Source organism: Talpa occidentalis, unplaced genomic scaffold (assembly GCF_014898055.3).
Source record: "Talpa occidentalis isolate TD23 unplaced genomic scaffold, MPIMG_talOcc4v2.1 talOcc4.13, whole genome shotgun sequence".
NCBI classification, from domain to species: domain Eukaryota; kingdom Metazoa; phylum Chordata; class Mammalia; order Eulipotyphla; family Talpidae; genus Talpa; species Talpa occidentalis.
Genome location: NW_023601322.1, coordinates 17,945,597 through 17,964,387, shown reverse-complemented (window position 1 = coordinate 17,964,387; position 18,791 = coordinate 17,945,597). Strand labels below are relative to the sequence as shown.

General features: G+C 42.7%; 1 long non-coding RNA gene across 1 annotated transcript; it reads right to left on the bottom strand.

Annotated features, from left to right (window-relative positions):
* Positions 1-6,784: 6,784 nt before the first annotated feature.
* On the bottom strand, positions 6,785-8,220 carry LOC119243783 (uncharacterized). The gene is made up of 3 exons (XR_005124819.2): positions 8,105-8,220; positions 7,756-7,878; positions 6,785-7,650 (listed from the first exon to the last, which is right to left on the bottom strand). It is a non-coding gene; the product is annotated as an uncharacterized LOC119243783 (long non-coding RNA).
* Between the last annotated feature and the right edge of the window lie 10,571 nt (positions 8,221-18,791).

Sequence of the window (18,791 nt, the reverse complement as noted above, 5' to 3'; positions counted from 1 at the left end):
GAAGGAATCCGATTAAAGTGAGATTTTTTTTCTTTTACCCCTGTTTTTCCAGTTTTTCTGGATTTCTTGGCTCTGGACATAATAGCAACTCATTTACTACTAGTGATGCCACTGCTTGAGGCTTAGAAAGTCTGTTTTGTTTGTTTGTTTGTTTGTTTCACTTTTCTAAACACTTTTCTTCATGGTCTCGTCCACACCACCACAGACTCCCACGACACAGAGCACCTGGGTTCTGTGACCTACTAAAACTGGCTTTTAAACTACAGAAACCTTCAGGTACAGCAGAAGACTTGCCTTAATTTTGTCAATCAACGTTGAATTAACGCTTGTAGTTTATTCTAATTAACATAACTCTTTATATTTTTCATTAAATGCATTTATAAGCAGGCAGGATAAGGGGGATCCCGGACCCCCAAACCTGCCTGCTCTAAATGGATTCTGCCATTCTCCGAATACAGACAAAGCGTACTCCTGGTGTATAAGACCTTCAATAGAAAAGAATTATAGGGGCCTCCCTGGTGGCACAGGGGGTTGAGCACAGCGCTGTGAATCTGTCTGTAGCCTCTGCAGTGCAGGTTCATCCCCGCCGGCCTCGGAGCAACCCACATGGCGCAGCAGACCTCTCCTGTCTCCCGCTGCTCCCCTCAGCAGTATATTTCCTCAGTCTGCCTGTTCTGTTCCGGGTCTGTCTCTGGTGAATCTTCTCACCCTCCTGCGCATCTGGCCTGTATCCCAGTTCTTGTATAAATAAAATATATCTTAAAAAAAGAACTATAGGACCTCCCCGGTGGCGCAGTGGTTGAGCACTGGGCTGCAAAGCTGCCCGCAGCCTCTGCAGCGCCGGTTCGATCCCCGGCTGCAGAGCGAGGGTCCCACATGGTGTGCAGACCTCTCCTGCCGCACCCACTGCTCCCCTTAGCAGTGTGTTTTGTCAGTCTGCCTGTTCTGCTCCCCGCTCTGGCTCTGGTGGATTCCCTCACCCTCCTGCACTTCTGACTGTATCCAGTGCTTGTATAAATAAATAAATAAATCTATCTAAAAAAAAAAAAAGAACTATAATAAAATTTGTGTGCAACTAGAGAAGACAATGAATGTAGTTAAAATAGTTTCCCCGTGAAACACTAGGTTACCCTTCTCCTCGTGTGTAAATGCCCAGCCAAACAGGGTTGGCCCAAAATAGGGCCACTAATGCCTGGAAGCATGCTATAGGTTTAAGGCAATTTCTGGTGGGAAACCATAGGAAAAGGGCAGAAAGGGATCAAGCAAGTCTGGACAGAAAAGAGCAAAATCAAAATACAAGTCAAGACAAAGGCTGCCATTGTTAGCCTTACCACCAGCATCCATATCTCTTTTAAGTGTCTCCTTTCAGATGTCTCCCAAGTCCCTACTGCAGGCTGAGAAGCAAGCCCAGCTTCTTCTTCACATAGCTCTCTGCTCCATGTGCCTTCTCCTTCCCTCCTCTCTCTCAAGTCCTTTTCAGCTTCCAGTTTCAATTTAATTACTCAAATTTAACTTAACATAATTGAATTTTGATTTATTTTAGTTTAATATAATTTAATATCAATTTATTAAAATCAATGTCATTGCATATCATTCAATTTCAATTTAATTTTTATTTAATTTATTACATGAGAATTTATTTAATGTTATTTAACTTATTCAATTTAGCTTACTTCATTTACATTTTTTTAAAGATTTATTTATTCATGCATACAAGAACTGGGGTAGAGGCCAGATCCACAGGAGGGTGAGAGGATTCACCAGAGACAGAGCGGGGAACAGAACAGGCCGACTGACTGAAATACACTGCTGAGGGGAGCAGTGGGTGAGACAGGCGAGGTCTGCTATATGCCATGTCGGATTCTCGCCAGCCAGCTGGGATGGAACCTGTGCTACAGAGGCTGTGGACAGCTCCACAGTGCTGTGCTCAACTGTCTGCACCATCAGGGGAAGCCCTTCATTTACTTTTTAATTCAAATTCACCTTAATGCATTAAAGTAATGAAAAAAATTTTAAATAATTAAATTGGATTAAATAAATTTAAATTTAATAGCTATATTTTTGAAATGTGTTATTAACTTTAGTATGACTTAATTAAGAAAAAGCAGTGAGAAATTAACCACATTATGAATCAAAAAGGAGCCACCAGTACAGATCCTATAGGTATTCAAAAGAAAATATTATTCACATATACAACTACTTAAATAAAATGGATGAATTCCTTGAAAAAGTCAGGTAACAAAAATTTAACACATAAAGAAATAGAAAATGAGTAATGACATCACAATAAAATTGTTTCAATTTCTAATTAAAAACCACCCCACAGAGAAAAACCCCAAGTCCAGAGAGCTTCAATTGTAAATTATGTCAAATATTAAAGAAGAAAAAAAGCAACAATATACAAAGTCTTTGAGAAAATAGAAGAATGAATACATCTCTTTTTGGGACTCTTTTCTCTGATACCAAACCTGCGGCGCCCCCTCCCGCGGCAGAACTCAAGTGATAAGTCCTTGATGTTCGGCGCGGTCAAGGCACCGAGCACACAGGAGGAACGCCTCAAACCCCGAGAAGATTACTGCGGATAACATATCGAACCCCGAAAAGATTGCTCCTGATAGTTATGCTCATAATATGTTTACTTTTCTTGCGTAGCAATATAAGTAACCCTTTGTCTGTTCATTTCCTGACTCTTAAGACTGTATCTGGTGACGGTACTATTACTGAACTGTCCTCTGCTGACTTTTCTGGTCATGAGTTGTTCCTTGTTTCATGGAATTATTGTATGAAGTAATGGACAAATTTAAACATAATATTTCTCTGGTTAATGCTATAGTAATTATAAAAAACAATTACAAGATGTAGCTGGGAAACTTCCCCCAACAGTCAAGACCTCACTTAGAGATTTGTGTTATTGGAAAACGTCCATGGCAACCACTTCAAGGTAGTCCTGGAGAGAATGCAGTTACATAACCTACTGACGAGCCTACATTATATACTGGAACTTACCCAAATAGTAAAAGAATAGTTAATAAATTAACTAAAAGACATCTAATCTCAGGAACAGAATCAAAGAGTTAGGGTCGCCATGGGTTTCATATTTAGTGCATAGTAAAGCTAATATTTCAATATGGTTTTGGCTAGATCAAAAGAGTATTAGAAGTCTATGATGTAGAAACACGTTGTCAGGGAAATCAAGGCACTTGTATAGAACAAGAAAAACAGGTTTGGAAATAATGTAGCCATAGTTACACCTCATATATGGTTAACCACTTACGCTTAGTTTCTTGTAATCATTATTTAAAAATTTGTACCTTGCTATGGAACACTGCACACATCTTTTATGAAAAACAAGAAAATATATCACTTATGTCATTTATGATGGATATCATCTTTTGTTGATCTTATGTAATCTAATGCTGTTTGAAAATGTATAAAAATGCATAATGATTTGAGCACATTACAGTCAGATATTCACTCCTGAAGTGTGTCTGTCATTTATGCGCCGAATCCTTGACCACCCTGCACAGTTTCTCATCCCTGAGTCGGCCTTGCTAGTCTACCGCTGCGCTGGTCCGCGGCAAAACAAGATCAATATATTTCCTGGGCCTCCCTGGTGGCGCAGCGGTTGAGCGCTGGGTTGCGAAGCTGCCCCCAGCCTCTGCAGGGCCGGTTCGATCCCCGGCTGCTCCCCGGCCACCAGAGGAGGGTCCCACATGGCGCGCAGACCTCTCCTGCCGCCCGCTGCTCCCCTCAGCAGTGTACTTCGGTCCTTCTGCCTGCTCTGCTCCCCGCTCTGGCTCTGGTGAATTCTCTCACCTTCCCGCGCTTCTGACTGTACCCAGTGCTTGTATGTATGTATGTATAAATCAATCAATCAATCAATCAATAAATAAATCTTTAAAAAAAAAATCAATATATTCCCTGATCATAGATGCTCAAAATTTGAGGAATGATCTCCAAGAGATTATCTTAGTTTCTGATGTTTCTGTAGAGTTTAAGGTTCCCCAAAACTATGATTACTTCTGATCAACTGTAAGTTTAGGCGTCCTCAACTAATCTTCTAGACTCATAGAATTCATTGAAAGCTGTTGTCCTGTTATCACAGTGAGAGGATACCAGATTAAAATCAGCCATGGGACAGAGTCCTGGCTTCCAAGGCAGAGCTTCCAGTTATCCTCCCATTAAGGAGTCACGGACAGTGTTAGCTGCTTCTATTGACTGTATGTATACAGTATACTGTATGTATACACATGGAGAATTGTCAACCAGGGAAACTCACCCAGACCTTTGTACTTAGTCTTTTTTTTTTTTTTTTTAAAGATTTATTTATTTATTTATACAAGCACTGGGTACAGTCAGAAGCGCGGGAGGGTGAGAGAATTCACCAGAGCCAGAGCGGAGAGCAGAACAGGCAGACTGACGAAGTACACTGCTGAGGGGAGCAGCGGGCAGCAGGAGAGGTCTGCGCGCCATGTGGGACCCTCCTCTGGTGGCTGGGGAGCAGCCGGGGATCGAACTGGTGCTGCAGAGGCAGCAGGCAGCTTTGCAACCCAGCGCTCAACCGCTGCGCCACTGGGGAGGCCCTGTACTTAGTCTTTATGGAGTTTCAAAACAAAGATGTCACTTGCTGCCCATGTGCTTGATTTCAGTTTCCAATCCCCCAAAGGTCAAGTTAATGTCATCCTATCTAAAGCCCTCACCCTAAATCACATTGTTAGTCTTTGTAGCATGACCAGTCCCCACACTACAGCATGTTGTTACACTATCCAGTAACCAAAACCTCCAGGAATGCAGACATTCTTGTTGGGCCTGACACTAGATGGCTTTAGTATTACCTCCCAGAAACCAAGGAGGAAAGACCTCTCTCTGGGCAGAAGTCGTTAACAAAATGTGGGCAAATTGAATCCTGCAACTTCTAAAAAGACGATGAGCAAAATGTATTTGTGCCAAGAATTATATTCTAGGAGTTCATGATTGGTTTAATAGTTGAAAAATTGCAGGGGAACAGTTATATCATGACATCCTGATATCTCCACAGAGGCCAAGTAAGCAAAGCTTAAGTGTTATTTGAATCTTAGTGGAAAGCCCTGGATTCCCCCAAAACCAAGACAATCAGTCCTGTAGAAATAGACAAAAGGTAGTCTCTCACCCACCTCCCCAATTTCAGTTGAGCACAAAGGCTTTCCACATCAACTTCCCTTTGAATATAACCACAGGCTATGGAAGCATTTGACTGCAGTTTAGAGCTGACCCTTCTGGAAAAGAGAAGTCACCACCTGTGTTACCCGTTATCTGACTCCTCTGGTTTAGTGTGATCTGTGGGACAAATCTGTAGTTGGTTGCTGGTTGACCCTTCACATTCACCAGGAAATCTCTTAAGTCTCTGGAAAGTTTAAGCTACCCCATGGTATTGCTTCTTCCACATTCATTTTGTTTGACTAAGTTCTTTACAGGGATCTTAAGCTGACACTAGTTCCCTCGTGCAAGTGCTTGCCCTTGATAGCAGTGGCAGGGTCAGGGCCTGATATGACTTTCCCAATAGCTCCTGTGAGTGAGTCTTCCCTAGTTCCCAGTGCCTGTATACCTTATGTGCCTCTTAGGTAGGACCCACATGGGGTTTGCCAAACCCTTTCTTTTAGTTTGAATTGATCAGTTTGGCCCTAGCCTGGAAATCCCAAAGAACTCCACTCCAAAGCAGAAGTCCCTGTCATGACTGTCTGTTTATACTTTGCCTTGACCTCCCCAGGGCCCTGGAGGGATGCCTATTGCTTCCTCTAGGACTTGTAATAAATTTCACTATTTCTTTTGTGGTTTGTTATTGAACTGGGTGGGTCACTACTGGCACTCTGTATCCCAACAATTAGTTAGTTGTGACTAGCTAATTATAACTCGTTAGGTAGTCACAACTAGTTACTGGTGACTAGTCGGTGGTGACAAGTTAGTTGCCACCAGTTATGACTAGTTAGTAAGAAATAGTTAATCACAACTAGCTGGTTGTGGCTAATTAAGACTCATTAACCACAAGTAGTTAGTTGTGACTGAATATGACTAGTTAATGACAACTAGTTAGTTATGATTAGCTCTGATTAGTTAACTATAACTAGTAAGTTGCCACTATTTAATTATGACTAGTTAATCACATTTTATTGACAGGCATTTTGGTTGTTTCCATTTTTTGGTGGTTATGAATAAACTGCTATCAATATTTGCTTACAATTTCTTGGTGTGAACAAAAATTTTCATTTTTCCTCAGTAAATAAATATCTAAGAGGGATTAGAGGATGATATGGTATGACATGTATAGTTTTCGGCATATCTAGGATGATATGATATGGTATGTATATGTCTAGTTTTTTTAATTGCTACACTTTTCCAAAGTGACTAACAAGTTTTACTAGCAATGTATTTTCTTTTGTTTATCTCATTGTGATTCTTAAAAACAACTTTATTGAGATATAATTTACATGTCATAAATTTCTCCCTTTTAAAGTGTACAATTCAGGGCCTTCCCTGGTGGCACAGCAGTTGAGCACTGAGGCTGCGAAGCTGCCCGCAGCCTCTGCAGCGCCGGTTCGATCCCCAGCTGTTCCCCGGCCACCGGAGGAGGGCCCACATGGCGCACCCGCTGCTCCCCTCAGCAGTGTATTTCGTCAGTCTGCCTGATCTGTTCCCCACTCTGGCTCTGGTGAATTCTCTCACCCTCCCGCGCTTCTGACTGTACCCACTGCTTGTACAAATAAATAAATAAATCTTTAAAATAAAAAAAATAAAATAAAGTGTACAATTCAGTGGTTTTTGGTATATTCACAGTTATGCAACAATCACCACAATTTAGAACATTTTAGAACAATTTAGAACATTTTAGAACAATTTAGAACATTTTCATTACCTCCAAAAGGAACCTCTGTCTGTCAGTAGTCACTCTTCATTTCTCTCAACTTCACCTCCATTCCTAGGGAATCACAAATCTGCTTTTTGTTTTTCTATATTTGCTTAGACTGGACATTTCCTTTTAATGGAATCATATAGTTATACAATTATGCTTCTTAGCATCATTTCAAGCTTCATTCATGTGAAAGTACTTCATTCCTTTTTATGGCCTAACTATTTCGTTGTTTGGACATACCACATTTATTCATTCATTGACAGACATTAGATTGTTTCCTTTTTTTCTGCAATAATAAAAAAATGCTGCCATGAACATTTTGCACAAGATTTTGCATGGAACATACGGTTTTATTACTCTTGGGTATATACCTAGGAATGGAATTGCTGGGTCCTTGGTAACTCTATTTAATCATTTGATGAACAGCAAGCTCTTTTCCAAATTGGCTGCATCACTTTATAGTCCCACCAGTAATGCATGGGATAATTCGTGCTGCACACACTGCAGTGACTAAATCAGTATCTTTGTAATTGCATTACATGCAGATGGAGGGTTTCTGGACTACAAATACTGACTCTATGGAAACAGGACTTTGGGGGCTTACTCCAACAGTTTACAGCGCTAGGTAGAACCAATCCACAGTCTGGCAAGCAAGCACTCCTCCAGTTCTTTCCACCACCACGGTCCTTCCAGTCATCTTTCCACACTCCCTCCATTTTCCAAGTCTGTAGAGTCAGCTTCCCCACGCCACTCTAAGGGTTGAACTGAAAACAAAGCTGGAGAAGGCCAAGGGAAAACAGACACAAGGGCCTGCCCGTTCACCACATTCTACAGCCCCTACTCCAAAGAATGCAGAACTTGTTCCATACCTCAAACTGGTTAATGGTGGGCTCAGAACCCCTGTCTCCTGCCTCTGAGCCTGGTATCTCCCGGGACAGATACATCCCCTGCCAAGTGGACAGTTCACACGTGTGTCTTGGAGACTGAAGGGTCTTCAATGAACCCGAAGAATGATTTTCCAAAGACATAGATATTAATATCGTATATATATATATAATACAGTACAGGCTGGCTCCTTGGCCATCGGTTAGGCAGTCAAATCTTACTACATAACAAATCACGCACCCCACAAAATGGGAACTGCGGTCCAGCTGGATGGGGTTAAACACATGTGGGCGGAGAAAGAGGGAGAAATCGCCCCCAACGCCCGCGTTTTACCGTGATCACTATGTTTCGAGCGGCTCCCTTCATGTCCTCGCTGTAGGACGCCTGACCCTCTATTCTTGCGCTGGGTCTGGGAAGAGATACCTTTGCCATAAAGGAACGGAAGTGGGTTCTGTCGCCATGGGAACCAAAAATGCTGGGATGCGCGACTTCCTTTGGGGTTCAATTGCTGAGGGTGCGCAGAACGCACCTCACCATTGGTCACGCCCCCAGAACTGGTTGCTGTGGGATTCTGCTGCCTAGGTTAGAAGGAAAAGGTGGACTCAGGAAATAGTTTCCTGTGCGAAACTAATGATGTCGGTGGAGAGGGGATATGAAATCAAACAATTTCAGAAAAATTTGACAGTATTTTGTGAATAAAAGGGGAATGCAAATTCCAGAAAAATCTGACCAAATCTGAAGGGGTCAAGGAAGATTGCCTGCAGAGGAAATTATTGAGCTAAATTTCGAAAGATGATTCATGATTCAGAATTACTCAGAGGATAAAAGGGGTCTGTGGTCTGACGGATAGTGTAGACAGAAGAACATCGTGAAACAAGAGGTGAAGGTGTCAAACAGCGTGCAGAGTGGGGTTGGAAATGGCAACTACCCCAAAGGGCTGTTCCTGTGCAAACAACTGCCCAGGAAGAAAGGCTGAGAGCTGAGGCTGGTGAGGTAGACAGGAACAAGGATATGTGGACTTGTAGGCCAAGCCAAGGAATCTGGGCTTTCTTTCAAGACTTTAGGGAGTCACGCAGGCACTTTTGTCAGGGAAGCTTTGAGTCCTGCCTCAATCTCCTTATTCACCCCTAACCGTGGTGTCTCAAGCTGTGCCTGATCTGGTTCCCTTCCTGTCAGCAGAACTCCAATTCTGATCCTGTTATTATTTGCAATAACAAATTACAAGCAATAACAAATCTGAGTTGTGATGGTTCTTAAGATGATGTTGGTGGTCTCAGCTCTCAATCTGTCAGGAACATGTGTGGGACTAGCCAGGTGGAAGGGCATGACCAGGAGCTCAACAAGGTCTGAACTACACAATAGTGGGTTCAGATAGTGGGTCAGACAACCCAGACATTCCACTTTAGAGGATAATTTTTTTTTTTTTTGCAATGAGATGTACTGGCATAATGAATGGTGTATTGATATGCTCTGATCCTTTTTAAGGCGGCATCATTCCAGCTGCAGGTAGTGTTACTAGTAGAAAGTTCCACTTGTCAACTCTCTTCTGAATTGCCTAGACTGAAGAGAGTTGACTCACCAGAAGTCACACCCCTGTCCTAGATAACTCATATCCAATAACTCAGCAGAGATTTGAGATATAAAGCCATCTCTCTTTGCCTCAATCCCAGATAATTCTGGAGAGTTGTCCTAGCTTCACAACTGGATTGAGGGCTTCACAGAGTCTGTGTTGATATTCACTAACTCATTCTGCCTAATCCTACTTCCTTCCACTGGTGGTGATTCCATGGACAAGACTGAGAAAACTTCTGGAGCAAGCAGTTATTTTTATTCATGTATTCTTTTTTTTTTTTTTTAAGATTTATTCATTTATTTATTTATTTATGCAAGCAAGCAAGCACTGGGTACAGTCAGAAGCGCGGGAGGGTGAGAGAATTCACCAGAGCCAGAGCGGGGAGCAGAGCAGGAAGAAGGACCAAAGTACACTGCTGAGGGGAGCAGCGGGCGGCAGGAGAGGTCTGCACACCATGTGGGACCCTCCTCCGGTGGCCGGGGAGCAGCCGGGGATTGAACCGGCGCTGCAGAGGCCGCGGGCAGCTTCGCAACCCAGCGCTCAACCGCTGCGCCACCGGGGAGGCCCTCATGTATTCTTTTTTTTAAACAAACCAGTGCTCCATTGCTAGTCAGTTTAAGCCCTTGAAACATGTTTTTTCCCCACTCTCTAGTTTCTAATGCACAAGCTTCAGTCACTCCAATCACTATTCCCCTCCATATGTTGTTTTTTCTCTGCTTTCAATAATCTTTCTTTACCTTTGGTTTTGGGAGTTTAACTATGATGTATTTGGGCATAATTATCTTTTAGATTATCCTATTTGTGATTCATTGAGTTTTTTTTAAAGATTTATTTATTTATGCATAAAAGAACAGGGGTACAGGTCAGAGATGTGGCGGGGGAGGTGAGAGGATTCACCAGAGACAGAGTGGGGAGCAGAACAGGTAGACTAACTGAAATACACTGCTGAGGGGAGCAGCAGGCGAGTCAGGAGAGGTCTGCTACGCCATGTGGGTCACCTCCCCGGCTGGCCGGGGAATCGAACTCATGCTGCAGTGGCTGTGCACAGCTTCATAGGTTGGTCTTAACCCCTTGCGCCATCAGGGAGGTCCCTCATTGAGTTTTTTGAACATATAAATTGATGTCTTCCATCAAATTTAAGAATTTCCAGCCACTGTTTCTTTGAATATATCTTTTCAGTACCAATATCATTCTTTTTCTCCTGAGAATCCAATAACATGAAAGTTATACACTTTATTTTGCTCTGAAGGCCAGTAGGACTCTGATAATTATTTCTCAATTTTGTATTTCTCTATTGCTCAGATTATATAATTTCTATTGATTTATCTTTAAAAGTTCCTGATCTCTTCTCTTTGTTAACTCCATTCTGCTATTGAGTTAAGCTAGTGATTCAGTTTTATATAAATTCAGTTTTTGTATTCTTCAATGTAAAAATTTCTATTTGGTTATTTTAACAGCTTTAATGTCTCTGAAAATTTCTATTTTTCCACTCATTTTAAGAGTATTTGCCTTTACTTCATGGAAGATGATTATATGGTTGCTTTTCGAGGCACTGTATCATGTACTCATGTGTATATTCTTTTTTTTAAAGATTTATTTATTTATGCATACAAGAGCCGGGGTACAGGCCAGAGATGCAGGGGGTGAGAGGATTCACCAGAGACAGAATGGGGAACAGAATAGGCAGAGTGACTGAAGTATACTGCTGAGGGGAGCAGCAGGCCAGACATGAGAGGTCTGCTGCGTGGGGATCAAACTCATGCTGCAGAGACTGCGGATAGCTTCACAGTGCTGTGTTTAACCCCTTGTGCCACTAGGGAGGCCCTCATATGTATATTCTTATCAAGACATAAAGATAGATCTGATGTGCATACATGCTTATGGCTATAATTTCTGTAAATTAATAATCACCAAATTCTTTTAAATATGCCCATTTGAAGATTCCATGTATGTATTTATCCATTACCCAAATTGTTTCTCTAGTTATTCACCCCCAAAATCTTACCACTCACTTGCTTTCTTTTCCTCTAATATTTAGCTTTTCTCTCTCACTTTGTTTTCTCCCCACAGTTGTTTTTCTTGCAAATGCACTTCAGTAAAATACTCATTTTCATTTACTGCTAATGGTTTATTCATGTAGTCTTAAAAAATGCACTTCAGTAAAATACTCAAGAAAGTAAAGGTCATCTGGTTTTCAGGAGGGTTTCCTCACAGGACTGTTCCTTTCCTTCAGACACCTGAAGGGTGAGGGCTCCGGGGAAAGAGAGAGAGGGACACTCCTGCCCAGATAACAGGCTCTAGAGAGCTTAGAACTGGAGGTAAAATTTGGAAAGGAGAGAAAAAGGGGACTGGCAAAAGCGTGGCTCAAATAAGGCAGCAGGGAGAGCCTGGTTTTGTCGCCAGGGTCAGAGGTTACACTGATCTATGAATGCCCTAGGAAGCCTGGTTGGGTGAGTGAAAAGGGCTTGTAGAAATGGGAAGCCTCGGGGATCCCATCTGCATCATTCACTGTAGTGGAGGGTGTGATCTCACCCTAGCGTTTTCCTGCCTCGGTTGCAGAATGGTAACTTGAAAGTGGTAAAATGAAGATCAAAGGCATGAAAAGGTGAAAGATCATGAGCAGAAAATTCACCAAGAGGCTTTACTGAGAACCCAAAGCAGACATCAGAAAAACTGGCCATGGAAAACAATGCTAAAAGCAAAAGGATTAGTCAAGGACAATTAATTGTATTGGATGATTTATGGACTGGATGATTAATTGATCAGAGCCAGAAGAAGGCTTATTTTTTAAAATTCTGGGGGGAAAGAGGTTAATTGCATAGTACACAAAAGGCAGAATTTAATGGGCAAAGACCTGGACAAAGTGGGGAGATTGATTTTTAAGGGGATGATGTCTACCTCTCACTGAAAGTAGGTGGGGGCAGGAAAGGGGGCTCAGTGGGTTTATCCCTGGAAGTCTGATTGTGTCCCCCATAAATATATCTATCTTATCTTTAAAATCAAATCCAAGACAACTTCTGGACTTGAAGGGGCTGGATTTAAGTGGAAGGGGAGACTGGAAAGATAATGTTGTACTGCCCCCTACCTTTTTATATATTTGAGCCCACTTGATTTGGGTGTGTCTCCAAGAGTGTATAGTTGAAATGTTGAGTTTTTGAAAAATCTGAGACTCTATCCTATTGAGAATGAAATCCATTTATTTACATTGTGATAGTTCACAGATCAACGTCAGAAGTTGGTGAAAGATTCAGGCCTCAGGGAGCATTTACACATGCCTGGATATGGGAATGAGGCAGAAGGTTTGAGGCAGGTTTGTGGCAGAGGTTGGGTCTCATGGAAGCTAGAAGAGGGAAGTGACCAAGCCACCTGAGAATTAAATAGATTTCAGAGATTACAGGCCTCTAGGGAGCAAGGGTTTGGATATCTATTTCTTGCTTTCAAGGTCACTTCTATTACTATTTTATTTTTTTTTTTAAGATTTATTTATTTATTTATACAAGCACTGGGTACAGTCAGAAGCGCGGGAGGGTGAGAGAATTCACCAGAGCCAGAGCGGAGAGCAGAACAAGCAGACTGACGAAGTACACTGCTGAGGGTAGCAGCGGGCGGCAGGAGAAGTCAGCCTCGCCATGTGGGACCCTTGCTGGCCGGCCGGGATTGAACCGGCACTGCAGAGGCTGTGGACAGCTTCACAGCACTGGCTCAACCGCCTGCGCCACCAGGGGAGGCCCTCCTGCCTGCATTTAAACACATGTAAGGAGTGATGATTGTGCCTTAAACAGGCTCCTGTGTGTTCCCCCTTTGAAGGGAGAATCCCATATTGCAGCCCAGGAAACCACTTCTGGGACACAATAGTCTGGTGTCAAGGTGTGTATATCCTGCCAACTGGCAGACAACACTCACCATTGCCACAGGGACTAAGGATGCAGGAACACGTGCTTTTTACCTGGTGGAGAGGAACTAAGTCTACATGGTTTTTGTTCTCACTCCTCCCCTTCACTTCAGCTAGAGAGGCAGGGTAGGCAGAGCCTCTCGAACCTGAAAAAGAGATGTTGAGAGTCTAATTACAATCCCTTTATGACCTGTAATTTATACACTATAATAATTCTAAAATCCTAGGTAGATCACATCTAGTTTAAAAGCACACAATTAGGATTTTATAGCACCCAAGGATGCTTTTGTTATTTTGCTATTTATTGTATGGGCTTAAAAAGGAAGTGGGTGGGTATGAGCCCTACTGGAGGGAGAAGGCCGGGAGAGTGCGAGTGCAGGTCATGGTGGCCACAGGGGCCCTTCTATAGGTCCCAAACAGCCACTGTCCTGCTCCCTGCAGAGTCTCCTCTGCTTTGAACCATACCTCGATTAGTGACCAAACCTGGTCTTTCACTTGCCACCAGAAAGCCAAACTCTGAACCAGGAGAAGGTCTTTGCATGGAGAAGTTTATTTGAGATGGCCATCAAAGGGGTCTGTGATTTTACTAAGGAAAAGATGTTTGCACAGACTCAAGCAGGCAAAGGCTGCATTTTAAAAGGACAGGTTTATTAGGGGAAGGGCTAAAAGAAATCAGAGGCACATGTGGCCAGTCTTAGAATAAGAGGGGCAGTTTGCCCAAGGGCTAAAGGGGTTCAGTAGGCCTCTGATCCCACTTCTGGGGGGATGGGTTCCCCCAGTGGAAATTTGATTGTAGAGTGTTCAGTGCACACCTGAATGTGTGCAATAGGAGACCTGGACTGTCACACTCTGGGGCAGAGACTTGGAATTGGTGAGGATCATGCACCTTTTTTATAAGGAGCTTGCAGTGGCCTCTAGAGGAGACCTCAGTGAATGGCAGGAGGAGCCCACAGTCAAGCCACTCCCACACCTCACCTTCAGGGACCAGACCCTGGACTTCCACATCAGTGAGAGAGTAGTGAGCCCTCCTCCAAGGACCAGATCCTAGACTTCCATATCAATGAGGCAGATCACAGAGCTAGGTCCCAACTATCTCTGGTCTGGGGACAGATAGGACAAGGCGCCTCCTGTGGTGAGAGTTGAGAGTGGGGCTGACCTTATGGAAGTCAGGAGGGGTCTCACGGGCCTCAGTGGACCGTGACACAAAACCAGGCTAAGGAAACCTGCCTCGTGGGCAGAATGGATCAGGGGTCTGCATCACCACCTGCCTTGGGTAGGCGACTCACAGCTGCCCATGGCAGCCATTTCCTGGGGAATCTTCTGGCTGCAACAGCCACAATAATCAGCTCTGTCCCATGGCCTTTAAGGACAACAAGAAGAGAAGGAATCCTGTAAACACCATCTGAGCCTGCTGCTAAATAAAATTCACCCCCACAGTGAACAACCCAAGAAAAGCTACAGAAGACTTTTTGCCTTGTGTTATTTCATTCAAATAAGCATTGCACACTTGAAGGACTGCCTAGTCGCGAAGAGGAGAAGCGAGGAGTTCGGAATTTTACAACCAGCACACGCAGCCCCCGTAGGTACTCTGCTAACTCACTTTTAGTGGTTTTTCTGTCTAGAAATGGGAGCAACACACCCCGGCTCTGAAGAAGAACCATGGAGGTCTGATCTCTTCCTGCCCACCAGGAAGGAGGCAAGGGGTCCCCTAATCATCCCCCTTGTAATTGGGTGAGATTTTAATTCACATTATGGGGCTGACTGGGAGGTACTGATGGAAGCCAGAAAATCTGGCTGGAAAAAAATGCATCATTCCTATGGAATTGGATTTCTCACCACACTGCTAAACTCAACTTCCAGTTCAACAAATTCTTAGTAAACAGGAAGGAATGTCACAGTGGATTGTCAGGGACACCTAGTCAGACCTCATAGTACGCTCTTAGGAAAAAACAGCGCCTCTTGGGCTTATAGGTCAGGTCTTTCATGTTAACCTTTAATAGAATGAAAACCTGAAGTTGGTATTAGGGTGTCATGATGAATCTTAGGACTTCCCAGCACAGAACCTGACTGAATCAACCAGCAACTGATTTTATTTTTTTTTTTTTTAAAGATTTATTTTTTTATGCATACAAGAGGGGCACAGGCCAGAGATGCGTGGGGTGGAGGAGGATCAACCAGAGACAGAGTGGGGAACAGAACAGGCAGACTGACAAAATACACTGCCGAGGGAGCAGCAGGCGAGACAGGAGAGGTCCGCCTTGCCATGTGGGTTTCTCTCTGGCTGGCTGGGGATCGAACTCGTGCTGCAGAGGCTGCAGATTGCTTCATAGTGTGGTGCCCAACCCCTTGTGCCACCAGGGAGGCCCAGCAACTGATTTTAAATAGGGTTAAGAAGAAAGAACAGGCAGTGGGGAGAGGGCAGGAGAGAACTGCTGGAGGTGTGCCGCTGAGGAGGTGGGGGGCAGGGACACTGAGCAAAGGGTATTTAGAACAAATGCTGGCTGGTTCACTTGTTGCCATTTCATCCTGGGGCGCAGGTCCTGGGACCCGTGTTTGTGTCTGACGGGTTGGAATAAGGAGAATTTTCATTCTAGTCCTTAAACTTTTCTGGGTTGTTCACCTTTTCAACTGAAAACATGTGCTACTTTCACAAAGAAAATGAGAAGTGCTTAACAAAGAAGAGAGAAAGTTTGGCTTAATAAACTTCTAGAGCAGGTGGACTGTCCGCCTATCTGTGGCGCCACATCCTGGCGGCTGCGCGCTTTGTTCCGCGGGTGCCCCCAAGGATGGCTCTGCCCTGCCATCCAGTGGCCACGTGGCGAGGGCGCCCTCCAACCTGCATTTCCATACGGCAAAAAAATGTTTTATCAAGTTCAAAGAAGATCCCAAATACATAGTTTCTAGATAACGCTTTGATTTGGCAGAGGGCTTACTGATACCAAGCACAAAGTATTCTGTTTTGTGGTAATCTCTCTTTTTTTGCATTTTTGCATCGGCAGGAAGCACAGCTTCTAGCCCCAAAGCTTAACTCTTAGGGAACCACGCATAATTAATGACATGAACATGCTCTCCGGTTTCTTACACAGAAGATGTTGAACACAACCTTTCTTCTAGAGATCATAGTCTTTTAGAAATACTGTCTTCTTAATGTCTGGAGAAGCTGGATCCTGACCAGGAAGAGCCCAGGCTTAGTTGTAGCTAATCAGCTATACCAGTGAGTTCAGATGATGAAGTAGTGTTTTCTTACCGTTACCCCCTTATTAGTCTGCTAGGACTGTACTAACAAAGTGCCACAGGCAGAGTAGCTTAAACTACAGAAACTTTAAGCTGGAAGTGATCTCAGAAATCATTCATGTCTCAAGTTCACAGAGCAGGTTAATGATAGAACTGGGACTAATTGAGCTGGGGGTTAACAAAAGGTCTCCTGAGGGTCTGGCTGCACAGAAATTGGGGCTCTGACTATAACACTAAGAAATTATACTCCGGAGAAAGGTTCAATAAAGTGAAGAAGGAACACAGGGGGAAAGTGTAATTTATTTCTTTTTACTGTCCTCTTTGTTTAAAAAGCAAACACCCTCCAAAGTCACCAGAATGATTAATGACTTAGGGTATAAGGTGTCGTAATAGTGAGGGGTTTGATTTTCTCAGATGATTCACCTCAGCTGCTATGACAACTAATGAGAATTAAGAAATGATACCCACGAGAACATATATTACAAGTACATGTCTCAGATTTTAATGTTGTCAGCTGGAAGACAGCTTTTCAAAACAAGTCAAACAAATGCACTTTAGTAGGAAATATGAAAACACAACCTACCTTGAGGATGTTATAATTCCCCAAAAGATCGAACCTATGACATTTAATCAAGGTGGCATTTCAGAGCTTCCCCTATCTCTTACAATGGACCATCCCAAAGGAAGATCAACCAGCACCAGAGAGCTATGAAGCTGTCCCAAAATGTACTGGTCCAACCAGTCACTAGTCACTTGTCAAAACTGGAGGAATAAATATTTTCCAAGTGGCCTGGAAGTGCAGAGTCCTGTTGCTTAGTTATCCTTGATTTTTATTCTATAATGAATCCCTTTTAAATATGAGTTGGCAATGTCCAGAAGTTTAACTGGATACCTACCTGCAAGAAAAAGACAAAGAAGTACAAAAAAAGTATAAGTAAAGTCTTTATTGTTAAAGTCAGTTGGGTGTCAAAAACTTGGGAATTCATAAATAATCTAGAATTGTTCATGTGACCGAGCTTACGCAATGAGAGTCCTTAAGTTCAGATACACAAAACATGGGGGCAGATGACCTCTTGCTTCTGAGAGGCAGCAGGATACCATGGTAAAGAGAACAGGTTCTGAGGTCAGGGGCGTATTTTGCCATTTATTGACTTGAACAAGTTACTAACTATGAGCTTCCATTTTCTGTCATAATTGTAAGTATTCATAAGCATATCACAAAGACTCAGCAGGATAATGCACATTAATGTCTGAATTAGAGTAAGTGCCCAGTAAATATCAACTGATGATATTATTGTCATTTTCCGCAGTTCACATTACTTTTACTCTTGCTCATATTTCTGTAAGGAACAGCTCTGCAATTTCTTACATCTTGCTCTTTTCAGTTTTTTTCTTGTATATATGTGATCATAACTCTGAAGAACACAGGTTTTGTTTTTTGTTTCATTTTTACCTGCTTCCAATACTGTCTCCATTGTCTCATAAAAACACCTAGTTTTTCCTTCAAGAAGATATTTCCGTCTTACTCTGAAAATGTGGGTAGCATTCACCCTGACATCCAGTTTCAGAGTGTCTAGCCAGTCAAACTATTCCAACCCTGTAAACAGGATGATTAGTTCAGAAGTGGACAGATGACCAATGTCAGGCCAATGTGATGCAATGCAGGGTTTTTTGCTAGATCTCCTAGGAATTTGACAGGTTAATCCAGGTATAAATCTGGAGATACCAGAAGTCATCAAGGGGAAAAGCCTGCCTGAGAGTGGGAACCAACACAGAGGAATGCAGAACTGAGAGACATAGACAGAGATGGACAGATGGAGATGACTTAAGTCATACATGTCCAGCTGTAACTGAAGACGTGCACCCCCTCACACACCACAGTTACAGTTTTATAAGGCAAATAAAGTCTTCTTGTCTTGCTTAAGTCAATTTGGATTGACTTTCTGTCATTGTAATTAAAGAAGTCCTGATAAATCATCTGGTCCTAGAAAGAAATATGAAGTAGCCAGTGTGATCCAATTGCTCATTTCTGTTTTTTTCTACATCTCCTTCATCTCCTCTTGTATTCAGTGTCTTTAATGCTCCTTTCTTCTTCTTTATTTTCTCATGGGAAATAATCTGGGAAAAACAATATGTTTGTTCTTGATGCTGCAAGGTGAACTTCTGTTACTTTGCTATTTTTCCTAGCATATTGACATTTTAAGCCTTATATTTACTCAAGAAAGACTTTGTTCATTCTAAAGGACTTCAATTCTAAATAAGTAGGTATGTTGAGATTAAAAGAGATGTTTTTTAAAGTATCAATCAAATAATAATGTGGA